At 47.6% G+C, this 27,037-nt stretch overlaps 1 protein-coding gene across 1 annotated transcript in view; it reads left to right on the top strand.

Annotated features, from left to right (window-relative positions):
- Positions 1–15,896: 15,896 nt before the first annotated feature.
- The window catches only part of PTPRS (protein tyrosine phosphatase receptor type S), a 671,876-nt gene continuing 660,735 nt past the window's right edge, over positions 15,897–27,037 (top strand). The window contains exon 1 of the mRNA XM_069649333.1: positions 15,897–16,080. The gene's annotated coding sequence lies outside the window, so the exon portion shown is untranslated. The remainder of the gene's footprint in view (positions 16,081–27,037) is intronic.

Here is a 27,037-nt window from a genome sequence, read left to right on the forward strand (position 1 = left end):
CGTCGCCAAGTGGGCCACCAGAAATGTTGTGACACTAACTCTTGAGTTTTTGTTCTGCCCGGGTGTCCGGCTAAGGGTGAGTCGTGACACCAGGACATGGCCTTTCTCTGAAGTTCTTTCATAGATAAGTATAGTAATTGACCATGATAAGGAAGCCCAGCAAATACACTATCCTGTGGGTCCTGTGTACACCATTTGTGCAAGTCTTGCATGGTTAGTTCCTTTTGTACGGCTTCAAATAAATCAAATGTGGCGCCCACAGTACGAGCCAGAGGGGCTATGGTTTGAGGTGTACTTTCAAGATCCTGGACAATGGGTTCAGGATATCACGACAATATGTCAGCTTTCCTGTTATTGGTTCCTGGTCTATATGTGATGATGAAATGGAACTCCCCAAAAAAATAAAGCCCAACGTAATTGGTGCGGGCTCAGGTTTTTGGCTATTCTAGTCAATTGCAGATTGCGGTGATCCGTTATCAATGTCACTGTGTGGCGAGCTCCCATCAGGTAATGTTGCCACTCACTAAAGGCGGCTTTAATAGCCAGCAATTCTCGGTGTGCAATATTATAGTTCTGCTGGAAGTAACTTCCGTGAATAGTGGGCCAGCGGATGGAGTAGACCAGACTCAGGATTTCTTTGGGACAAGATAGCCCCTAAGGCATAACTAGAGGTGTCTGTTTCCACCACAAAAGGTTGAGGTAAGTCAGGATGTCTCAACAGGTGCATCGGTAAAGGCCTTTTTAAGCTTTTGGAAACCTTTCTCTGCGGCACAGTCCCACACAAAGGCACATCCCTTACGTAGAAGCTTGGTGATTGGGGTGACCAGCTCAGAGAAATTTTTAACAAAATGACAATAAAAATGTGCAAAGCCCAAAAAGGACTGAATTTCCTTTACGGTAGTAGGGGATGACTAATCTAATATTGCCTGTACCTTTTTACGGCCATTTGTACAGCGGTTGGTGTTATATAGTACCCAAGGAACTCTACGGTGGTACGATGGAACTCGCACTTCTCTAACTTAGCGTAGAGATGGAGTTCCCGTAGCTTTTTCAGTACTGCGCGGACATGTTGGACATGTTCTTGGGGACTTCGAGAGTAAATTAAGATGTCATCAATATAGACGACAGCACATATGTCTAAATATTCTCGAAGGACTTCATCCAAGAAATGTTAGAAGGCAGCGGGCGTATTGAAGGGACCGAATGGCATAACCTGATACTCGTATAATCCGAATTTTGTACGGAAGGCGGTTTTCCACTTGTCCCCTTCACGCACCCGCACCAAATGGTATGCGTCTCGAAGGTCTAACTTGGTGCAGATAACCGTGTCCTGGACCTAGTCCAAAAGAACTCGTATGAGAGGAAGAGGATACCGGTTCTTAATGATGATCCGATTCACCCTGCGGTAATCTATGCAAGTCTGGAGCTCCCTGGACTTCTTGGAACCAAAAAACAAGGGGGAGGAGACTGACGAGTTAGAATGTCGTATAAAGCCATTCTGCAAGTTAGTAGTAATGTACTCACGGAGGTGTTCATTTTCCGCCTCAGTCAGCACATAGATGCAACTGCATGGAAGAACGCCTCCCTGCTCAAGATATATTCAGCAGTCGAAAGGTCTCTGTGGGGGTAGAGTCTCTGCAGCCTTCTTGTTAAAAATATCTGCGAAGTCTGCATACTCCATGGATATGTTCTTAGAACATACTTCGGTTGACTGACTTTCTATAGCTCAAATAATATGAGGGGTCACTGTGGGATTTTGTTTACAATGCACTTGACAGTAGAGGGAATTCAACTCTACCTGTCCGGAGGTCCATTGAATGCATGGGTCATGCTTCCACAACCAGGGTAACCCCAGGATGAACCCAAATTGTGGGGAGGCAATCACATCGAAGGCAATTTCTTCCCAATGGGAGTCCCCAAACTGTAATATCATTAATTGGGTACTGTGAGTTATAGGCCCAGAACAGTGAGGTGTTCCGTCCACTGCCCGGACAGACTCTGGTTTTGACTTTGGCTGAACGGGGATACCTAATGTGGCCACATATTTGGCATCTATAAAATTTCCCGTTGCTCCTGAATCCACCAGCATAGTCACCGACTTCTTCCGCCCTACATAATTCAAATAACCCAACAACATGACGTGAGGGGCGTAATTGGAATAGCCAACAATTGGAGCCCTACTATCCGAAAAGCTCAATCGGGTGACCCCCACTACCGCTGAGCTGACGCGTTTCCCTGATTCTTAGGTTTGGTAGGGCACTCGCTAACAAAATGCCCTGATAACCCACAATATAAACAAACACCACCTTTTCTCCTCTGTTGCTTTTCTTCCTTGGACAAAGGTCCTTTGATGGAATCTATCTGCATAGGTTCCTCCCCACCTGACTTTTCCACAGACCCTCGGGGCCCCAGAGACTGATCTAATTGGACCACCGGACACGGTTCCCCTCTTCTCCTATTGCCCCGTCTCTCTGCTTGACGATGATCCAGCCATAGGGCAAGATCTATCATAACTGAGCATTCACGTGGCTGTGGGTCGACTTGGGCGATTAGGCCTTTCAATAGAACAATGACATTCTTTTCTCTAATGGCCACTCAGCCTCAGCTACCAGAAGGTTGAATTGCGTGAAATATGTCACTAGTGCTTTGCTACCCTGCCTGAGTGATAACAAATCTCTATCCTTACACAAGGTGGCCGCCCGTCTATTGATTACTTTTTCAAACTCACTCAAAAAGCCATCCCAGTCGTATAATAGTGGCTCGTCCTTCTGTACCAAAGGATTGGCCCATGCGGCGGCATCGCCAGTAAGATACGATATCACAAAGGCCATCCTTGATTGGGTGGATCGGAAAGCCATGGGTTTTGTCAGAAATTGAAGATGACACTGAGTGAGGAAGGTAGTGAATTTTTGAGGGTCCCCTGAATAACACTCTGGAGGTGCTAGAGGAATTGTTGGCTCGGGTGACACTTGCACTTGTACTGGGACTGGGGCTGAGCCAGGCAATGGTGCTGTCTGCGCTGCCAGGCTGCGGACTTGCGCCGATAGGGTAGCATATTCCTGCCTGGACGCAGCTAGTTTATTCTGCATGACATGTAGGGCCTTAGCAATCTCCTCCATGTTGCGCACGAGGGTTGGTTGCACCCACTCAGGCACCGTAATAATACATGGGCTTGTGCTTCTGTCAAGGTCACGTGGGTGCCTGGCGCAGGAGTGGAATTAACCAACCACCCCTGCAATGGTCTTGATACCTGCAAGTCAGTGCTTACACAGACATTCGGGCCAGAGCATGGAAAGAGGGTTAGGGTCTCATTGGTTGGATGGGTAAGGGAAGTTAGGGTAACCAGGAAAAGGGTTGGGTAGAGGTTATTGACAGGACTGGGGAGATTGGGATAGGCTTGATTGTTGCACACCTTTATCACCTGCCAAACAAGGCAGCTTCCAATATGCTTGAAGGTTGGTACACAGTTCACAACTTAACCCCAAGCAGACTTGAACCACTATGTTAAAATCACATAGAACTGGGTGAGTTATACATTATGCCAGTTAATGATTCACTGATGTTGAACATCAGTGCATGCACACTTAGCTCTTTCTAGTTGTCCTAGTCTGGTAACATGTTCTTTAGTGTCACCAGTCGGGAGCTGTCAGTCTTGTGCTGCGTCTTGGAGGTTTTGCAGGCATGGTCCAAGCTACAAAGAAAGAGTACAGGGTTATTGCCTGTTAATGCGTTCATGCAGTAATTCTCCCTTCATGCCGCATTCATACGATCACAAACACACTCTTGAAATCGCTAGTGAGGTGCGGCACCGCACGTGGTTACACATAGATTGTCATCACTAAATTTTGCCAGAATAAAACTGCCCAATAATGCTAGCACAAGCGTCGCCGGGTGTGGCTTGCAGCATCAGAGTTTTCTCTTTGTTCCATGATGTCTGAGATACGTCCCTCTAACGACAAACGGAATGCGTGTTTACACGTGTTCCAACCCTGAGCTAGTATCTTCCACAACGTGGGAGTACAAAGTAATGTGAGAAATGAGTCGCCTCAGATGAGGCTACTTATCTTGGTATGTGGTTTTCGCCAGAGCTGCTCAGCGCACGTCCTTCACCTTTGAATCCTTGAGCACAAGCCCCATGCCTTGGAGCTCGCGCATGCGCAGTAACATGCGCCATACCTGATCTGCCTTCTGATTGGCTGCCCATGCCCAAAGCATGCTGGGCACTGTAGTTTTGATGTGCTTTCAGCCTACAGAGAGGACAAAGCAGTCTCTTGTAAGGCAGCACACCCTTCTTGGCAGGTTTTAAAGTGTTAGCAGTCTTTTTTTAAATGGAACATGGTGCAAAGCACCTACAAACCTATCATCCTTTGTATTGTTTGTATGTTTTGTCTGTGTGTTTGCCTCTTCCTTGTTCTGCCCCTGACAGATGCCTTTTCCATCGAGTTTGAGCAAAATCTGACCACCAATCCATTCGTTATGTATAAGCGCTAATTTATCAGTCGTATATTCTTCTCCTTTCCATCTCTTTATTTCTCATCCTATATCTAAAGATGTACTTGGTCGATCGCTTCTCTCTGTATCGCATCTCACCTTGTCCCTCGGGACCATAGAGTTTTCATCTCTCTCAGTATTTTTGTCTGGGCCCTCGTAGCTGCTTTGCGGAGGCGACTCATATGCCAGGTTGCTCTATCCTGTCGCTGCCTGGAGTTCCCTCAATGGGTATAGCCCATCATCTTTCTTACTCTCGCTGTCTGCTTCAGGCGTGGTGGGTGGAGCAGAAGGCTCCTCACCCGCCTCTCTGCATACATTAAGTATCCATTCTACAGTAGGTGGCTCATCTCTCTCCTCGTGGTACATCTTCCAGAGCTTTAAGCTTGCTGGTCGCTTGTCTAACTTTTTTCCCGTATATGCAGCATGCAAATATGTCATCATATGCTACAGAACTACCTTTGATAGTGATCCCCCATGTGTGCATGGCATGAAAATTTTGTCTCCCATTCCTCTAACCCATTCCGCACTGTACTGTCTAAGCTTAGGTGCGTGCTTCTGCAACTGCTTGCAAAGGTGTATAAGCGGAGTAATATCCTCCATTTTGAAGCATCACTGTTTGACCGTCAATATTCACCATTTACTCTTTGCAAATTTCAATAATAGTTTTCAAGAAAACAAAACAATATGCGCATGCACCAATCGTCGCAGGCTCCAAACCCTCTATATCACATATTTCTTTTATTTTTTTTACTTTAATCTGCTAAAAATATCACCAATTCAAGTTCATTAAATACACATTTAATTCTATAACTCTCGCATTTCTCCTCTTTACGTTTATCAATCTCGTCTATTATTTCGTCATCATTACACAATCACATAAAACAAAACAGACAGACTAACATACTCGGCCGGCCACATATACTTCAGCCTTTTTCCTCAAGACTTATCCTGCCTCTAAAAAATGCTCCTCTAGAGTTTGAACTGCCCTCTTTAAACCCATCTTTAACCGGGTTTGTTTTCTACGTCATACGCCATGGGACTCTAGATGATTTTCCTTCTGTTCCATTCTTTAAAATGCAGGTAAACTAGACATACACTTTATTGTGGACTCTCCTCACAATTCCTCCTAATTGCTTGCTTCTCCTACTCAATATTTAACACTCATCATTCTCAAGTTGCTTTAACATAGCCTACCGCCATTACTCATTTTTCCCTTATCTCTTTTCTCCACTCACTGCCCATACACAATTTTGCCACCTCACTCAGTTTAACTCACCATTCGTATGTTCAACTTCCAACTCTCGGGATTGTCTGCCTCGTTATTGCCTCTTCAACTTTTCGTTCGTTCAGCTTCCTGTAGGTGCTGCGAGGGGATTCCATGGAAACCACTGTGGGACCTGACACACCCTAGCTTGCAAGCATAATGTTTCTAACTAATACCACTATCTACAGGGAGCTTCACGTTCTGTTAGCTGAATGGCAGAGGTTGTGCGAGATTGCCGGAACCCTAAAGCTTACTTATCTCTATGGGTATCTAATCATCCTCTCTTTGCTTTCACGTGAACTGGGTGATCTCCAGCCCTTTAAGATGAGTAGCAATACCATTGAGATGGATGGGGATGCAGACTTTATTCATACATCAATAATCGAAATGACTCATGTAGTTAGCAAAAAGGATAACTGTTTTAATATCAATTATCTAAAACAGGGAGTACAACGGACATCAATGTATGTCTCAGTGCAAATTCTCTCAATGCATTATAAAAAAAAAACTAGCAAAAAATCATCATTGATGGCGTTAACCTACATATTACTGACGTCATCCTGTGCGTCGAACTACAAAAACCTATTGAAGAAAGTGATAGGATCTAAGGGGCAGTGAGTAAAAGTAATTGGTTTCTTAACATCAGGTGGGGCAACTAAGCCCTTCCTTCAAAATGGTCACTGTGAATGTCACTAAATACCCAACATCCCATTGATTCTACAAACTATAAGACCCTTAATTACGTGGTCTGCTACAATTGGTTGCCACTCTAACCTCAGTCAGTACTTTTCAACCTACGTCTAGCAGCACGCAGACTGGACTTCCAGGTGCTGGTGAGCTTGTCTAAAACAAAGCTTCCCACTAATCAGCATATGCATCTATCATCACCTCAATGGTCTGCTGCAAATTAAGACTTTGAACTTGTCCTTGGGAGTGTTCTTAGCTCTGGAGAATTCAGGGGAGTGAAGGCACTCTCTGCCCTCATGCGTAGGTGTGATAGTCCTGTTCGTGCAACTTCATCCTTCCACGTGACTGAAGACCATGATTTCAAGCTTCTGGTGTATTAAAAATACTATTTTCTAATAAGCCTCTGACATCTTTCATGTTTTGTTCATGCCTTTTGAACAGGAGTTTGTTCTTTCACATGATTTTGTATCCAATGTCAGCTCACCCCAGCCTGATAAGACCTTGGCTTTTTGTTTTGGCTTCATGGCTCATCCAGCCTTGACTTTCTGAGATTCACTTTGTAATTCATTTGTTTTCTCACTGCGACACACTGGAAAAGAGGCCTTTCTCTTTATTTAGTCCAGAGCTGCTATAACATGTAGTGGAAATATCCATCCTTTACTTACTTCTGCACATATGTATATAATGGCGCATACCACAATCTATTCACTATAAAGCTAGCCTCAAGAATACTTTGTCTGCTTGTGTTTCTTTGCATCTGTACATGTGTAGAATGACTTACTATCTTCATCCATTCTGTGGCATAAGCTTCTAAGCTTCTTCACCTTGATGCCAAGACGTCACTTATCCTTGATACTCTCTTGATGCCTATAATTTCTCCATTCTCTCGTCTCTGCATCCTTTCTGTGCTTGTCAGCTCAAATCTGTATGACGTCACCATTCATCTTGAACATTTACTTGCTCTGCTTCTTCCGGGTTTTCATTCAAATGGCCATCATATTTTCTCGTATGCAGGTATGGTTTTCTCAGTGGAAACCTTGCTTCCAGGATTCTCTTTGGTATCAGTATTCTTACTGGTACCGCACGTGTCTCACACTCTGGCTCCTAACATATAGGCAATATGGGTGATGTGGTTGAGGCGGGGGTACTTGGCGCCTTCTCTACACTTACAAGACAATAATAGGAAGAAAGATGAGACTAGAACAAGCAAGGAAGCCAAGTTAGTTCAGAAACATTGACATAATTTGCCATAGAAGCGGCGGTATTGACAAGCAGAGAAGGATTGGGAATGCAGGAAGCAATGGGTACATCACAGGCAAGTAATCAGCACCCGATGGACCAAAGTGATATCGGTTTGTGCCATAAGACAGAGATATGTGCTATAGAGGAAGAGGAGGAAGATTCCAAAATAATCAAGGTGAGTTTCAGAATACAAAGAATGAGAATCAGAGTGCACAGGGAGGATTTAACCAAGGGGAACTTGTTAGTTGTGCATCCCCAGTATGATGGACTTGTGGGAGGACAGGGCAAATAGCGCTCACCTGTGGTAGCCAAGGGAATGTACAGAATTGCCAATTCTCAAGAGGGGGGGGCAGCTTATCCTCCACCATATAGCACACAAACTAGGGAAGGGGTTGCCCCAAATCACACAGTATATCAGACACAAGTGCTGTGAGTGCAACAGGTACAGCAGCAAGAACAAGAGCAAGTGCAAATTAATCCACCACAAGGGCAGTTTAAGCAGACACAACAATATGCAAACACAATACAGGTGCTGACACCTAGAATAGGAGGTATCACTGTGGTAGGAGGAAATCCTTTCACAGGGAGAGGGATGAGCCTGTGCCCACAATAGGACAGCTCACAGGGTGACTTGATGTGTTCAGTACTATCTGTGACACCAGACCCCCAAGAGGAACCAAGGGTCGATGTGATGATAGGAGGCAAATCTTTGTCTTTCTTAGTAGACACTGGGGCTACTAGTTCATGCACACGAGTGGGAAAATATCCAATGTCGGGGATTGCCATGAATGCTCAAGGGTTCTCTGGAGCTACAAGTCGAGTTCCTTTTACTGGTGAATTACCAGTCTCCATAGGAGAGTGTGACATGTCTGTTCCTTTGTTATATTCATGACAGACACCAGTTAACATTTCGGGAAGCGATTTATGATAGGTTATTTATAGGTTATTTATGATAGGTTATTTATAACGCGCTTAATACCCAGAGGTTTCTAAGCGCGGACCCGGGGATCGAACCTGTGTTGCTCCATGTCATCTTGCTTCCGAGACGAGCATGTTGCCCCTGAGCTATCCTCCCGAGACTGATTTAAAGACAAAACTTAACATGACTATTTAATTCGCTGATCAAGGGATAGTGTGCACCACACCAGGAATACACTATTTAAATGTGGAAGAATGCATACTGGCATTTACAGGGCAAGTGGCTCTGCGAGGCGCTCCAGTAGATTAAGAGGTTTTTCAATATGCGGTGAGCATTCTACTGACATGGCTACCTGGCTTAGTGGGAAATATTGTGAGAATACCTGACGAGTTCTTGTTCAGGCCAGGAATACCAATGGACGAAGAGGGGGGGCAGACTATCCCTATAGAATTAGAAGCAGCCATAGTACGAAGAGAAATGGCAATGCTTGAAGGAGTAGATGATGAGGGTAGACCATGGAGAACAGTAATAGCTCTCGAGGAAGGGTATAGATTGACTGACTTCATTGATGATGACATGTTCAGCAAACGATCAAACAGATGATGAAGTGGTGTTCTTTATGAGCATCACATACTGGATAAGGATAGAAAGAGGGAAGTCCCACCACGAATGATGATAATGCAGCAGCGTCCAGCATATTTTCAGGAAGACTTGGATACGCTGGTCAGTGTTCTTTGGGCCACAGCACCTTATGACACAGGTTTATTAAAGGGAATAGGAGAAGTTCAAATATTATGGAAGCCAGGAGTGATTTTACCTCAAGCAAGACAGTACCCCATGTCTTGAGAGGCTGATGAGGGAATATTTCAGACCATTAAAGCACTGATGAAACAAGGAATTCTGGTGGCATCGGAATCATCGTGTAACACCGCAGTGTATCCAATTAAGAAATCTAAAAGAGGGTCGTGGAGATTTATACAAGATATGAGACCGATTAACCTGATAGTAGATGCAGAGTTTCCTTTATTTCCTAATTCGGCGATGATACTGTATAGTATCCCAGTGGAAGCTCAATATTTCACAGTGATTGATTTGAAAAATGTGTGTTTAACTATCCCGTTGCACAAAGACTCACAAGATTTGATATCCTTTACGTTCTGACAAACTCGACTGAAACATACTCGTTTGCCCCAGAGTTACAGTGAGTCCCCATCGATCTTCAAAAGAGTCCTACAGATGGATTTAGTATATATGTATCTTAAGAGTGCAGTGATAGACTACGTGGAATACATTTTAAATTGTAAATGCGAAAGAACATCTAAGGAAAGTTGCTATGTCTGCGCTCTCATACCCTATGCCATAAATGCAGCCCAAACTTTTATTTCCAGATAAATTCCAGAACACGATGCCAGGTGCCTCGTTTACCTTGCAACATGCATGACTAGAGGATAATTTCAGGGAAGTTGAGCTACCTTGTGATGGAGATCAAAATGGTAATTTCCATTTCAGGATGATTATATAAAGACTTCACAGATTGAAAAGCAACCTGCAAGGGAGAACAAGATGCTTGTGTATCCTACAGATGGACAGAAAGAGGTGTTTATGAAAGACATGAAGAGAATGGAATGCCCTGATGTAACAGAGATAGCTGGATTGCCTGGATGTTGCGAACAAACTCAAGTCTTAATCTACAGACAAGTGAAGTCCAAGAAGGGATGGGAAGGGAGACTGATGTCCTCTGCAGCTCATCTATTGAAGTCAGAATATGTGCAAGAGATAGAGAGATAAACGATGGGTGTTTGAAGTAATGGGCGAAGCATGTCAAACTACTGACATGGGTAGAAAATGAATCAGGTCCAATGATAGTGATCCCATTGGCTAATTGTGCCTACCAAGAGAAGGAAGAACTTGTGTGGTAGATAATAAAGGCTGCAAAACTACAATTGACATTTCCAGAATTGGAGCTCAGACAGCCATTCTGATGGATCGATATTGGACTTGTGGGCCTCTACCCTACATGAAATTGCCCAAGGATTGGGGAGTAACGTGTTCCTTGGTGCACATCCATGTTCCAGCATTAGTGATTCTTCAAAGTGATCTGAATTTTGGAGAATTTCAAAAAGTAGATGCCCATTTCAGAAGGAGAAGAGCACTTACATTTCTCAATCGCACCAGAAGAGAGAACTACTTCTCAGCTAAGTCAATAGATGCCTATGAGGCCATTCCGTACGAGCACAGGTTGTTCAGCCAGACTGCTTTGATATTCACAACTATCTTCATGCCCGGGATCCAGACGTTGGCAAATGCCAAATGGTTGCAAATTACCACATGGGAACCCCTGCAGACAATCAACACCACTATAAAGGGATTCAATGCTATCAAGGAAGAGTTGAGGGCCACACAACTGATGACCCTTCAGAACAGATATGTCCTTGACATGATCACAGCGATGGAAGGAGGAGTTTGATGAAGAAAATTGGACCTTGACAGAGGACATAACGCTGTTGACGAATCTGCATACTCAGATGACAGACAAGACAGAGGACATTGCAGATGTCAGCTGGTTTGTGTCCATATTCTCATGGTTTCTGAAGTGGATGGCAAACATTTTCAAATATCTTGGACCACTATTACTCATTGTGATGTTTGGATTTTGTGTGATCAAGATAATAATTTCCCAATGTAAGAAGACAGCAAAGAAAGCAGTAGGAATGAAGATTATGATCGATGTCGAATCAGGGTTTGGACCCAAGAAATTGACAGATGAAGATGTCAGAAAATATATAGAGGCTAGCATTGTGGCACCTGAAGGAACGATGTTTCTGTATCCAAAGAATCAAAAGAAGTATGTGGGACGATGGGTTTATTGTAATCCGAATGGACAGTGCAGCTACATGACCTGGAGTGCGGAGGAACATGTCAAATCAGACAGCACCCTGAAGGGGGTGATGAAGATTTTGACTCCGAAGAAGCACTTTTTCAAAAGAAAGTATCAAGATGAGGAAACCATTGAGGAGATGGTCGAGGACTCGACAAGAGGGGGAGTGTAGAGGAGCAGCTGCATGCCTCTGCAGGTAATCCTGCCCCCCTTCCTCCAGTATGTTGGAAGCCTGAGATTGTGCCATTCTTGACACCAGCATTTGTGACTATACCACGGCGAATAATCAAAAGGAGGTGTCCACTAAGAAATCCCTATCAAATGTATTCCCAAAGAGATGACAATCTGAGAGAGGAACTGAAAAAATATGAAAATGAGAGCAAGAGGAGTTGATGACATCACAAGAGACTAATGTGATGCAATGAGAAGATTGGCTGAAAAGAATGCATGGCCCGTTCGAAATGGACGACGAAGTAAAGAATCAAGTAAACTTTCATATGAGAAAAGAAGATTGCATGTGTGTGACACACTGCAGAAAATGCAAGCCGTTCAATAACTGTACAGATGCAGCAACGCAAGTAGACTAAGTGATCTTAGAAGCTGGCTATACATAGTGAATAGACTGCAGGCAGAGCAGCCATTGTCTCGAAACTGGACATTGGTGTCATGATTTTAGTAAGCTCCGACCCATGGAGAAGGAAAGGGGAAAACTGTGTTGCAGCAAGAATTAGCTTAGATTGTGGATATGAATGGCAAGGCTGTTTGGCCTGGTAACAAAGTCAAGACATCCAAGGACAGTTATCTATTCTTGAAGGCAGTAAAACATCAGAAGATTAATCATCCCTTGTTAAAGAGCAAAGAAAGAACACTATGTGTGCCTAGTTTTATTTATTTAAGACATTTAAATGCTGCAAAATGGTCCAAATCACGCTCTCCTGTGAAGTGAGCCAAGGATGGAAATAGAGTTGGGCATGGAGTTCTAGAACAAGCAATAGTGCGTGCTCACACTTCCTTATATTCTCACAGACAAGAATGCACTGTAAGGCCAAGTTCAAAGACAATCTTCATGGCAGAAAGCATGGGTGATGAGAGACATTGGGCTAATTGATGGGGAGGTAAAGTCAAATCCATCTCCTGGCACCTGGGTATGAGTTTACGTGCTGCTAAATGAACTGAATGTTCAAGACATGGCACGAACGTGCCAACCAATTGTAGAGCACCATATAACAAAGGGCCTTATAGTTTGAGAGCCAATTATATATTGTGTACTTAATAGTGTTGAAGGTGACTTGCATTGGAGGTCGGTATAAGTTGTCCATCTGACAATAGATATCCAGTTATAATCCCACCCCTTATAGAAAGTATACTTAGATGTTCACCTTAAGCCTATCACAACTCGTTGTAGGTTTTTCTTATTTACCACATAGTATGACATCACGTATGATGAATTTTTAGTATATAAATATGTTTTTATGTGAAATGAGCTGAGAAGCTCGAGCGAACGTCCGTTGTAACTCCCTGTTTTAGACAATTGATAATAATACAGCAAACTTTGCCATCTTCCTGAGTTGGTTTGATTATTTGGTGTCCGAGTTATTTTGCATCCCATCCATTGCATGCGTGCTACCCAAAGGGATCTAAACTCACTTGCATGAGTATCAAAATTAGCCTGAGTAGATCCAGATGCAGCCACAATACATGATTATTTATGAGTTTTCTATATGCTGTCATGACATAGCATCAAAAACCATCATATTTAGATGGCCGCTGTAAAATCAGATGTAATGACTTCATCGAGCACAACAATGTGATGACATCATTGCACATGTACACAAATAGGCTGCCATTTTGAAGCGATGATCCTTTTCGTGGGTCGGTGTATCGAAATCTCGGTGACAACTGCATCCTAGAGAACCTCTTACAACAAGGTAACCAAGAAACAAATTGTTTTCTTTTGGTGATCCCTTTTTGGAAATACTTTATACATTGTATTGCATCCCTAGCATCAACCCCAAAAAAGGATCATTAGGTTATTTGTTACAACACTTATTTTTGTTATTTTCAGACAACTCCATAAATACAAGGCAGGATTCCAAGTTGCAAGACTAGTTACAACACAATATTATTAAGGATGAGTTTTGAATAATATGTATCAATTTACAAATTATTAAATAACAAGAGACAGAAAAGGTGCTCTTCACAGGGCAAGACTAAATTTTATTTGTAACCAGTGTTCATTTATTTTATTTTCAATTCTCAGAAATGTTTAAGTTGTGATTACTCTAATAGAAAATACTCCCGATGACCCGCTGGAACCACAGTGGAGAAATATGTGTAGAGGTTAAGATCTTTATTGAGCTATGATCAATGAGACACACAATTTGGATTAAAGGACCTACATCACCCTTTTGACTCAAAGGGCCTCATTCCGCAATAGTCCAGCCTGGAGAGAACCAGAGCTCTGGAGACAGTGAGCTTCTGGGGGAAGGAAAGGAAAGGAAGAATGCCTCTGAGGAGGTGCAGCTGGTAGTGTGACTTCTTAGAGACGTCAGAGATGTGAGGGGAGAAAGAGAGTGTGGAAATGCTTCTCTAGTCAAATGCTTCCCTAAGCAGAGAGCTGGTGGTTGTTCCCTTTCTTCGGCTGGCACCCCGCTTTGGAACAGCCTCCCCCTCTCTCTCCGTCTTGAGCCGGATCTCAAGTTCCGCAAGCATCTCAAGACTTTCCTTTTCTCCTCTTCCTTCCCTCTCTCCCCCCCATGGTAATTCGCCCACAGTCGCTGAGATTGGCAGCCTGGGACCTGCAGAGTATTATTGGGTCCTGGCCTTCCACCCAATCACCTACAGCATCCACTACGCCCCCTGCACATGCCTTTGGCCCTTACTGGCCTGTGATGTTGTGTAGTAGGACCGCTGTTGTCTTTTGTTTTTCATTGTCATTTTCTTGCATTGTCATGTTTTGCTCCCCTGTTCCCTTCCCTTTTGCCTTGTGGCACTTTGAAAGACTATTCTAGCTGTATAAGTGCCTTAGAATGGACAGCCACAATACTGGGACATTCTTTGTCAACAGCTACACGCAAATATAAAACGTATCAAGATTTGCCATGAAGGTTGACCATTGCCTGCACCTCTTATTATAAAAGAAACTTTTTGTAGTTCTGCATAAAGGGCCAGAATATACTCATGTAGCACTAATTACTCTTAGATTTACCTTTTCCTCACCTGAAACCCCATACTATGTATGGCTATCGTGCTGAATACAAGACGACCACATTCGGCCGGTATTTGAATGACTATCGATTGCATGCCCTGCTAACAAAAATCCAAAGATTAAGATTGTGAAACACGAGACGAGCTGCTACTTTTAAAACATGGAGATTACTAATACTTATCATTTTGTTTAAAACAAAGTGTGCTACACGGCCTGCATCCTCTATTACGCCGAGAATTATTTGGATCTAGGTTGAAATGAAACAGTAAGCAGCGTCCTAGTAGAAAAAACACATCTGCTTTAAAAAATTCTGGTTTTGGGAATGTTTCTTTGCAGGGCGAGAACCCTATACTCCCTTTGTCCTCCCCCACTGACAGCACTTTGATTACCCCATGTAAGGGGGTGTCAGTAAACGGGAATGCTGAAGCAGTCTTTTTGGTGCCAGCAGTTGGCATACAAAGCGTATCACACAAATAGTGCAGTGTGCAGTCTTCTTATCTTAACAACTAACCTTATTTTCAGTGAAACTCAGACAGCACCCAATGTTATGGCAAAAATTCAAAATAGGTTCTATTGCGGCTGGAAAACATGCTCTCACTGTGCATAGCAATCACATTGCAGACCTCACAAATGTGTAAAGGTGCTACTTCAAAGAGGCCGGGCCAGTTGAAAGCGTTTTGCTCTCAGTGCAAAAGGGAAACTGGTTGTCCCTAGAAAACATGGTTCCTTGCAGAGGCATTTTGAAGTAGCCTGGCTCGTAGTGCCCAGCACAGCTTCCTTGACCTAGAAGCGGCCACGCAAACAGGCTTTGAAGCGATTTTTAAAACACATCTTGGAATTTAAAAAAAAATGCAGCAGGAACGAGTAATGTTTCATTTCACTGCCAATCCTTGGGAACACCAGAACATCTCGCATTTGCTACACTCACACTCTCATTAATATTGAAAAATCCGCTTTTGGTCGGTGGTCTTTCCTACTACGTCGCCACCCTGAGGAGAAAAGGCCACAACTCCTTGGCATCGAGGGCTGTTCTGAGGAGAAGGCGCGCGCAATCCTTCTCTATATAGCGTCGAAGCGGCTCTCCCACGTGACGGGCGCGGTGACATCTCCGGAGGGGGGGAGGGCCACTGCTCCCCCTGGCGCTGACAGAGGGAAGCAGAGCCGCGGCTCGAGGAATGACATCACCTGTCAGGGAGGGAGGGAGGCGCGAGCCCGTGTGCGCCGCCGCCGCCGCCGCTGGAGGAGGCAGCGCGAGCGCCCGAGAAGAGAGCGCGAGCCGCAGTGTCCTCGAGCCGCCAGCCCGGAGCGGAGCGCGCGGCAGCGCCAGCCAGCCCCCGAGCAGATGCGCCGCTGCCCCCCGCGAGGATGTGAGGAGCTGCGCCGGCCTGCAGGTAAGAAGCTGCTGGGTGCAAGGGGTCGGGCGCGATTTCAGCACCAATGTAATGCGGCGATGCCGTGTAGATGGAGATGCACACCAAGGTGGGGGCGATTCCAAAAGGTGTCCGATATAGGAAGGGGTGTGCGATTTATGGCGGTGCATGTAAGGGTGTGTAATGCAAAGAGGTGTATAGCAATGGAACGTACACTGTGGATCAAAGAAGGTGAGCTATTTCAAGGGATGCCCCGATTAGGACATCAGAAATATGCAGCCGTGTGGGTGAGTTGGGGTAGGGCTGGCTGGCAGCGTTCTAAGACACAATAATAAAGAAGTGAAACCCTGGGAGCCGTGGAAAGGGCGGCGGGAGGGCTGGGGATTGAGTGCCGGCGTCAACGTGCATGGCAGGGCACTGATTTCCAGGTGGTGGGTATGAGGCGCAAAGGTAGAATTCCAGGGAACGTGGTCACCCTCTCAGGGGGCGTGGGGTGGGTTTGTTATATGCGGGGGAGGGCCAGAGATGATGAATATGCATGAGGCAGGGTGGGAGGGGGTAATAGGATGCGGAATGTGTGGGGAAAATTAGGAGGTGCAGGATATGCGGGTAAGGAATCGGGGGTTCAGAATGTGGTGAATGGTCGGTGGTGCAGAAAGTGTGTGGGAGTGGTCAATGTGTGCGTAATGTGTGGGTTAAGTCGGGGATGCATAATGTGAGTGAGGATGTGGGATTGGAGAAAGTCCCCAGGTGGGAGAGGGGGACGCCGTTTTTGAGTTTAGAGTGTTTAAGTGTGCGTACACGTGTGAGGGTTATGGAGGCAAATGTTTGGGGATCCCAGTGGCAGAATGATTTTAAGGGCAGTGGAAGCTTGTTGTGTGGTTATGTGAACACCTGTGAGCGTGTGTGTTCATGTGCATGAGAGTTGAACGTGGAAAATGTGGGTGGGGTGTGAACGCGTGCAGGGGTGCGCGCTGCTAGGGGTGTGAGGGTCAGAGGTTCAGTGATTGAAGAATGCGTGTGGTCAGGGTTGTAGAACGTGTGTGTGGGCAGTGTGCATAATATGCAACGGCGATCACTATGCCAAGAATCTTTGTTTCGTTGGGTCCTTCGGGTACAGTGAAAGGGCGTATGAGCATAACGTGTATGAGAGGAGTAGTTGGTGCACACTGTGTGTGGGAAGAGGTAAGCGATTGCACCGTGCATGTGTACGGGCGGAGTGCAAGCTCTGGACCAGGGTCATTGATGCAGTCAGCACATGTGCGCGCTTGTGAGATGCAGTGTGCTCGAGTGACTATGGTGTGCAGAAAGTTGTGTGTGTCGGTGATGTGCTTGTGTCGGAGGTGCAGCGTGTGCGTTGAAGGGTTAATGGTGCAAACTGCTTGTGCTCTGTTGCGGACATGGGATACCGAACCCTTATAGTGGAGCTGGTGGTTTATTTCGGGTGAGGACACCAATCACCATTCTCCTCCCTGCATCTGCTCCACCGTCCATATGCCGGGGACGGGAGTGCGTGAGGAGGGGTCATCCTTACTCCCATTGCCGCCTCCTCTCCTCTTCCTCTTTACTCCGGCCCTTCGTTTCATTGATTCTCCTCTCTCCTTTACTGTAGCCTTCATTTCTCGTATTCCTTTCACTCTTGCCTCTTTCTTTCTTCACCTCTCCCCTTCTCCCTACGGCATCTGCCCCCTCCCACCGCCCGTCGTCCGTTTTCTCCTCTCTCCACCTCAGCCTGGTCCTCCTCCGCCCTCCGTCTGGCAGGAGCTGTCCCCTCTCGCGGTGCTGAAACTCCGTAGACCGTAGTGACAAGTTGCCGAGCGCTGGAAAGCAGAGACAGAGGGTGAGGCGAGAAAGCGGAGTCGGGAAAGCGAGAACAAGCAAGGGATCAACGAAAGGAGAAATACGGAGGGTGTGAGGTAGAGATAGTAGGAAGAGAGAGGGGGAGAGAGGCGGGAAGGAGACATCCAGAGAAATAAAGTCGATCGTAGAGGAGAGGAGGTAAATTGAGAGCCATGGTTTAGAGAGGAGACACAGGGTAGGCGGGTGGTATAGAAAGAGGAGATGGAGGAGTTGTGTGAACGTGGACGTGAGGCAATACTACGGGAGAGGGGGCGAGCAACAAACACAATGGGGAAAGGGACAAGGGAAGCGCACAGAGCGGTGGGAGAGAGAGAAAACCGGAAGAATTCAATGATAAAGAAGAGGAGGGAGGGAAAGGAACATAGGGGAAGGGGAGAGACATCGATGTGCAAAAGAAGAGGAGAAACAGAAAGAGGAATGAATGGTTGGTGAGGGGAGTAATGGAGCAATGCAATTTCAGAGGCGGGAAAGGCGGAGAAAAGGGGGGCACTGGGAAGAGGAAGAGCAAGAGAGAAAGTAAAGGATTAGACTGTGACAGAGTGAAAGCACGGAAAGAAAAGGGGGACACAGAGACATGGAAACGAGAGAAGGACAAGAAGGGGGTTCTAGAGAGATCAATAGGCGAACAGGGAACAGGGGGAGACGGGAGTTACTTGGCGAGGAGTGGCAAGGCAGAGGAAGGGAGGTGTGACTGGGGAGAGGGAGGGAAATGGACGGGTGGAGAGACGTTACTGAGGGAGAGCTGATAAACAGACGAAGAGTGGGGTGGTTGGGAAGGAGCGGGAGAGAAGGCTGGGCGAGAAGATTACTGGGGAGAGGGAAATCGTGGTGCGCCCGAGCGAGGACGAGAGGGGTGTGGTCTGGGGGATGGAAGAGGACCCTGGGGTACCCAGACTAGTAAAGGGCCGATATAGCATAGCATATCATATGGCACAGGCACAGAAAGCATCAAGAGAGAGCCGGAAAGAGAGGCAGGAGAAAGAGAGAGGTGCACTCATTGAGAGAAGGAGAGTGGATGCAGGGCCCCAGAGGGGCAAAGGGGGTAGGGGGCAGCAGGCGGGGAGTGGAAATGGCAGACAGAAAGCTACTGGGGTCAAATAAAGGAAAAACGGAGCCAAGGCACAGGGCTGGAGGTGGGGGCCCGGGCAAGAGGGAAGGCACGAACGAGATCACAGAGCGACGAGACGGGGGGGAGGGAAGAAAAACGAATAGGAGAGAGGAATGCACACAGGAGCGAGGTTGGGAGGCGGACGGGGGGTAGGAAGAGGAGGGGGTTGCACAATGGAGTGCATGGTGTGCTGACTGATGCTACAGATGTGGTGGGCAGGAAGGGGGGGGGTTATGATATGCGGGGCCAAAACATTGGAACTTAATTCTTAGAATCGACAGAAGGAAACACACTGTTAACGAGAGAGGGGATACCCCCCCCCCACCCCACGGGGGGAGAGCCAAAGAGCCAACCAGTGAGGAAGGAAATACCATTCAGAGACTGGGAGGGGGCACCGAGTGGGAGAGGGGAATGAATTGTCCAGAGACGGAGCGAGGGGACACACGGAAAGGAGAGGCACAACGCACAACTGAGAGCGGGTGGTGGGGGGGGAGGGATGGATGGCACATCCACCAAAAATGTGGTGTGGGAGACAGAACGTACTGTTAATGCCCAGAGGGAGGGAGAGAAAATGACAAGGTGCTCCCTAGACAGAGGGGTGACACCCGGCTGAGGGATACGCGCCCAGCGTGCAAGAGTGCCTGCTGCCGACGCTATCGGGGGAATACATTATAGGGAGTAAAGAACCCTCCAGATAGTAAGGGCCACCATCACGCTTGCAGTCAGGAAGCCACCCGCTTGCGGCTGAGTCCCAGATCTGCTGGCTTCATCACAGGGTTTGCGTTGCCTAAGCTGAGGGACTGGACCCGGCATCCAGTGCCCGAGCTCTCGCGCGGTCAGCCTCACTGCAAAATACCCTCTGGCAATGGCCCAGGTAATGTGAAAAGAGCCATCGCTGGTCCCCTGCCAGGGGCAGGCTTCAGTGGAGCTGGTATCTTTCTGGAAGCCAAGGCAGTCCCCTGCTCCTTGACCCGGTAGCGTTTGATTTCAGACGTTCAGACGGTACAGAGTGGTTCATGGTCACACTATAACTACACAGCACATATGGGTTAACGGAAACAATTCTAAACTTGACAGCATGTCTTGTGCTGTATGCCAACAGCACAACGGCATGATGCGATGCCCACCGGAGGGACTGCCCACCCGCACTCAGAACCCCCTTTTTTTTTACTTAGTGGTGGTGTCCACTTACCCCTCTCTGGGCTGCCCCAACTTTGGCCATAATAAAGATTTTAGTGGCAGTGTGATGATGTACTGGTACCAAAATCAGAGCACCGGAGGAATATTTTAAAAATGAAATATAGCGAGCCTTTGACCCTGAAGAATACTGTTCTTTCTCATTGCAACACCTTAAAGAAACTTTTGCCACCGAAAACGGGCTGCAGCCCCCATGATAATATCTATTAGTCGTCAGTCCGAGTCCGTTTTCTCCCGGTCTGTGTGAAGAACCTGGCTCACTGCGGCCCTCTGGTGGACACTTAGACGTGTTACAGACTGTTGTCCGCGAATTTCCCTCTAGTAGTAGCTTGAGACCAATTAGTTGCTGGTTAGTTCATCACACTTTAAGTAATTTTGATGCATTTTTGTGTTCATTCGTTTTACTACAAAGGTTCAGGTTTATTTTCATTCTGACGGCACAAATTGTTATCCTTGAATTCTTTAGTCATTGTACACAGTAACTCTTTTTTTAAAAAAAATATATAATTCCCTTTGTGTGGTGCTTAAAAACGTTAACTCTCAAATGCATTGCAGTGCTGTTATTATAATCCGCCTCCTCTCAGAAACATCGATTTCATGATTAATGTCGGCCTGGGTAATCTAAGGACAGTAGTTTCGTAAGTGGCCAACAAGGTCCCGCCACCCGCTCTATGCACAACATACAGCGGGCGAATAACCTTATTCCCCACTTCCTGCACTATCACAATGAGGATACTGCACCTGCCATGACACATTGCAGATACCAAGGAGCGAAGGGGGAGCGAGGAGAGAGCGGGGGCTGGGGGAGGGGGGCTGGGGGAGTCTTTACATGTCCCACAGGATGTTGCTATAGTGCCTTAACCATAGAGGCACTTTGCCACTTCTATTTTCCCAGGGAATTCCTCACCTCGGGAATGTGCAGAATATTCCCATTCATAAAGGGAAAAGAGAGGAGAAGATACCCAGATAGAGAGGAAACATACTTGGAGAGGGGGCGCGTATGGTCACAGGGAAATAGCTACCCCAACAGAGAGTGATGTCATTACCCTTTGAGGGGCATCCTACGCCCATATCAAGGGAAGTATATACTCAGACAGAAGGAAAACGCTACTTCGGAAGGGGATGTGCTCCCAGAGACAGACTAATATATACAGCACCCGGAGAAGCGATGCCTAGACAGAGAGATGAAAACACGCAGAGCGAAATATATCACATCAGATAGCACTGGAAACACAGATTTGAGTGGGCAATGGGCGGGAGGCTAACTGAAGACACGGACGCCTGTAGGCACACTCACGCTGATGGCCACTAAACCCCTCGCTTGGGCACAGTACATAGTCCTAATGGGAAGCCTACCAAAGAGGCATGTGGCTGCCTGGCAGCAGCTCTGTTACCTATCCTGTGGGTAAGGAGGGTGCAACACCCAACGCCCTACTTCCTTGGGGTGTGCCACCATACCTGGAGGGGTCTGGTCCCGCATTAGCTCGTGTGGGGGTACCTCATTAGGCGCCTAGCTCCACACCCACGGCATGGTCCCCACAGACAGGATTTCCCATGATGGACCCCAAAATTGGCCCCAGTACAGGGTATTTGTCAATGCAAAAAAAAAAAGGTTACAAAAGAGTAAGAATGCTGCAAAATGTCTTCTGTCCAATGCTAGCGCCTAGAAGGCAGAACTTGAGTAAGTTGCTAAGGTAAAATGTTTGCAGATAAAGTGAAGTCATTGGATCTTGTACTGCGCACCACTGCTATTGTAAAGGTTTCCGGGTGCTCACGTGAATCTGAAATGAAAAGGGGTGGGGGTTTAGGGGAGTTGTTATGTTGAACTGTTGGTGTGTATAGAATCAGCTGCAGCTGGTGTGTTTTCTAGGTGGATATTGATTTTCACCCTGGAGGCATTTTATATTCAGGTGCTAGACCTCAAATGTCTGGGGAGCTTCTGGGAGCTGTATCGTTACCTGGCGACCACCGTGCTAGTCCTGCATCCTCAGTCCTAGGCTTTAAAAGGGCCATATGTATAAGCAGGAACGGCCGGCTTGACCTCATGGACCACCCAGCTGTAGTGAGATGGAGGGGAAAGCCAATGACGCAATGTCGTGTGCAGTAACTGGGATTTATTTTCTTACTGCCCGCTGGCGCAGGGGGACAGAGCTGCAATTTCCCCATAGGCCAGTGGATTTCGGCCTGTAGAAAGGGAGCATCGCCCAGACAGTGGGGCTGCACCTGCATTCCTGGCCTCTCACCAGATATCTGTGTTCCAAAGACGGCTGGAGGCCTGCTTGCTTTCATGTCTTTACAGGCAACGAGCTTCTGATTTCCATGGGCGTGTCTAGCCACAGAAGAGTAGAGTGGGGCTAAGGAGGTTTACTGTTCCGAGGTGCTGTGGGCAGTCTTTGTGCACACGTTGGGGGCCCAGGACGTGCACATTTCAGACAGCCTTATAACACCAACAGCTGTTGCTGCCCGCAAACTCATAAAGAGTAAAGCAAGGGTGTCCCTCATTGGAGCCCGCATTTGATGTGGTTTCATGGAGCCCGCTTCTGGTGTGGTTTGATGGAGCCCACTTCTGGTGTGGTTTGTTGGAGCCCACATCTGGTGTGGTTTGATGGAGCACGCTTCTGGTGTGGTTTGGTGGAGCCCGCATCTGGTGTGGTTTGATGGAGCCCACTTCTGGTGTGGTTTGGTAGAGCCCGCATCTGGTGTGGTTTGATGGAGCCCACTTCTGGTGTGGTTTGGTGGAGCCCGCATCTGGTGTGGTTTGATGGAGCCCGCTTCTGGTGTGGTTTGGTGGAACCCGCATTTGATGTGTTTTGATTGAGCCCGCTTCTGGTGTGGTTTGATGGAGCCCACTTCTGGTGTGGTTTGTTGGAGCTCGCTTCTGGTGTGGTTTGGTGGAGCCCGCATCTGGTGTGGTTTGATGGAGCCCGCTTCTGGTGTGGTTTGGTGGAACCCGCATTTGATGTGTTTTGATTGAGCCCGCTTCTGGTGTGGTTTGATGGAGCCCACTTCTGGTGTGGTTTGTTGGAGCTCGCTTCTGGTGTGGTTTGGTGGAGCCCGCATCTGGTGTGGTTTGATTGAGCCCGCTTCTGGTGAGATTTGGTGGAGCCCGCTTCTGGTGTGGTTTGATGGAGCCCGCTTCTGGTGTGGTTTGGTGGAGCCCGCATCTGGTGTGGTTTGATGGAGCCCGCTTCTGGTGTGGTTTGGTGGAGCCCGCATCTGGTGTGGTTTGATGGAGCCCACTTCTGGTGTGGTTTGTTGGAGCCCGCTTCTGCTGTGGTTGATGGAGCCCATGGTTGGATGGAGCCTGCTTCTGGTGTGGTTTGATGGAGTCCACTTCTCGTGTGAGTTGATGGGCACGTGTTCCCTATGCTTTCTCCCCTCGAGTCCCTGTTGGGTGGAAAGCCCTGGGCAGTCACCCCTCAAGTCCCTGCTGGGTAGAAAGCCCTGGGCAGTCACCCCTCGAGTCCCTGCTAGGTGGAAAGCCCTGGGCAGTCACCCCTCGAGTCCCTGCTGGGTGGAAAGCCCTGGGCAGTCACCGCCTGTGTCTTGTCCTTTGGAGCACACGCTGCATGTGAATCGGTGCACGCGTGTCCCCTCTGCCCCTTACTCTGGCGGTGTCAATGCTAGGTGGACACCTGTGCACGTGTGGAAGGGTGTGCCAGTGGCTTTTCCTCTTGTGGACACCATGCTGACTGTAGATTCGTGGGGGTGTGCCCTTGCTTTGCTTTCTCCCTTGCCACTGTTGCTTGTTCATCAATGGAGGGAGGGACTGTCCCCCGTGCCTTTCCCTCGGGAGGCGAATAGGTGGTCGTGAATGAAAGGACGTCGACGCCGTACGTCTCTTCTTCTAGGGAAGATGCACTGCACCTATGATTGGTTGACTGTACCGATGCGCACGCTTGCGCACTGTCGTCATCCTCTGAATGAAGATGGCAGGTTCACTCTGCTCTACCCCTCTTCACAAGGCCTGCCCTGAAGCTTTCTCACCAGACCTGACTCCATCGCCCCCCAGCCTTCATGCCCACCTGGTCTTGTGTCCCCATCCCGTGCCTAACCCTAACCCTGTGGCATATATTCCACGTCTATATCTTATAAATGCCGCCATTGGAGCAGCGTCCAGCACCGCTGGCTAATGATCCACGCCTCTAAACAGCGCCTCGAAGAAAGACTGTTTGCAGCCAGTGCTGCACACGGGCTCCCCCTGATCACACTGAGGCTTTTCTCTTCCGCTCACTCGCTCTCTCATTTCCTCCCGGGCTTCCCTGTACGCCTCTTATCATTTCCTCTCTCCACTATCGCTCTGTACACACATTGTATCCCCCCCTCTCTTAATAGCAGTCATCCAATGCAAACATTCCCTCTTCTGGCGCCCCAACCCCCGTCCTCTCCCCGTTCCCGAGTCCTTCTGCTCACGTCTCTTTCGTCTCACCCCTAGTCTCACTGTTTGCCATTAAATGATTCTCCCTTAATCTTGTTCTGCTTCCCTGCCTCACGCTGTCCCCATGGTTAGCAGTTCGCTCTCTCCTTCACATCCTTTACACACTCCTCTTCTCTCTCAGCCGCTCTAGTTCATCTTTTGGAGGCGCACTCTTTCTCCGCTCTCCTGTTCTTTGCAGTGCCTGCCCCCCTTAGCCACCATCCCATCCTCTTCTCGCCTCTTGTGGCGCATTTCTCCCGCAGTCTCCCCTCGGCCCTGCTTCTGCCTCCTCGCGCTCTCTTTCTCCCCGTCCCTCGTTTTCCTGCCTCCCATCATTCATCCCTCGCCTGTTTACACGTGTCCCCTCTTCTCTTTGATCTCTGCCTTATATACACATCCCAACCTCCCTTTTCGCATCAACCCTCTACCCCCCTCTCCCCCTCCCCTTCCCCTCATTTCTACCAGGCTTGCAGCTTTTCAACTTCCCATTGCACTCTTCATCCTCCATCATTTCCTCCTCCAAGAACTCTGCCTCTCCTCTGCACTCATCTCTCCTCCTGCTATTATTCTTCCTCTTGTCCCCTTGCCGCGTTCGTCTTTTCCACTTCCTCTCTCCTTTCCCCTCTCACCTCCTTACCCACTGCTGCTGTTCTCTTCTCCTGCTCCTCTCTTTCCATTTCCTTCCCTCGTTTTGTGTTCCTTTCGCCCTCGGCCCTCTGTTGCTTTTAGAGAAAGTGCAGGCGGGTCTCAGACAGAAGATGGCGCTGTGGGCGTCCAGAGATGAAGGATTTGGCGCCCACTAGCCACTGGGAAGTTCTCACGTTTAGGGGCAGAGACGGCCTGGTATAAACACGGCCTCCCCGTGGTTTCCCGCCTCCCACGCGATCCTGCATCCATAGCGCCCATCAATGGCGACGACAGATCTTCCAGCCTGCCTTTAGAATCCACGGAGCTGCGAAGTGCCCGGATCTCTGTGTCAGCGCCCGTGGGAGACACTCCTGCCCTCACGCTCCAATACCCACCTCTGGCGTTTCAGCATCAGCACCCGCGAGGGTCGTTCCTGGATCAGCAGCCACGTCAGGCACCAGCACCCATGGCTGGAAATTCATGCCCAGCACCCATGGGAGAGATTCTGACCTCAACACATCTGGGGGCCTCCCCGCCTCAGCGCCACTTCAAATGGGGGCATCCCTGCATCAGCACCCCAAATACCCCCATAGCTGCACGTGTTCACTGAGATTGACTATTCCCTCTCTGTGGGCAGCATAGCCACATTTCCCGCATCCTGCAGATAACCCTGTATCCTCTGCATTATCCCCCGCAGTCTGCTACTGCATTGACTGGACTGGATTCCTTCGGTGTATTCTCTATGCTCTGTAGCCCGCGGCCTCTTTTCATATCAAGACTAATTTCATTTCTGTCTGAGTTCTTGGCTGTGAGGCTCTTACGTTCCTCTAGATTTTTAAGTTTTCATGTGTTTTTGATGAGATGTCAGTATTTTCATTATTCTTGTTTTATTTCCGCCTGATGCGAAGCGCTGCATGTGTTATTTTAATGGCTTTGTTAAGAGATATTCAAATATCTGTTGTCCTTAAAGTGAATTCACTATTTGGGTGGACGTTTGCGATGAGCTAGAAGTTTCCATGTGAGAGGGAAGCCACCAGTGTCGTGTCCAAAAAGATCTCACTCTAAAACTGGTTGGAAATGGAACTTTCTTTTCGCAAGCAGCCTGGCAAAGTTGTGTGAAGGAAGTGTGGTTGGGAACTGAAGGTGGGAAAGGAAAGACACGTCCAAGGTTCTGAATTGATAGGCCATGGGCGTGAGCGTGCAGAGAAAGACATTTCCGTCCCGCGCAGCTGCACGGATGTTCACACCTCATTAAGATGACGATATTCTCGGGAGGATGGCTCAGGGGCAACGTGCTCGCCTTGGAGGCAAACCAACATGGAACAAGAGGTTTGATCCCCGGGTCCACGTTTAGAAACCTCTGGGTATTAAGCGCTTTATAAATATCATATCATATCATATCATATTCACTGTCAACTGTTGGAAGCAGGGACTGGATATCACCTTGCAAGTGTTCACTTGAAGACTGTGTTCACAAGAGCCAATGCAAACTCCAGTCAAGCCTGAATGAAAGCTGATCACTTCATTGGAGTGGTGATTTATGCCTTAGAAAAATCACCTGGAATGCAATGGACTGGAGAAACGCAAGTCTCACTAATATGGAAGTGACCTGTGTCTTGAGACACCAGTCAATTTAGAAAGCATTAATCAGCTAAAGTCATCTTTTCAGGGTACTCTACGCGGGTGGAATCCCTGCCCCCTAACATCAGATCAAGGTAAAGGCTGTTCCTGAGCACCTGCTCCTAAAAGAGCAACTGCCCAGAAAGTTG

Source organism: Ambystoma mexicanum, chromosome 1p, assembly GCF_040938575.1.
Source record: "Ambystoma mexicanum isolate Mex_15411 chromosome 1p, UKY_AmexF1_1, whole genome shotgun sequence".
In the NCBI taxonomy this organism is placed as follows: Eukaryota; Metazoa; Chordata; class Amphibia; order Caudata; family Ambystomatidae; genus Ambystoma; species Ambystoma mexicanum.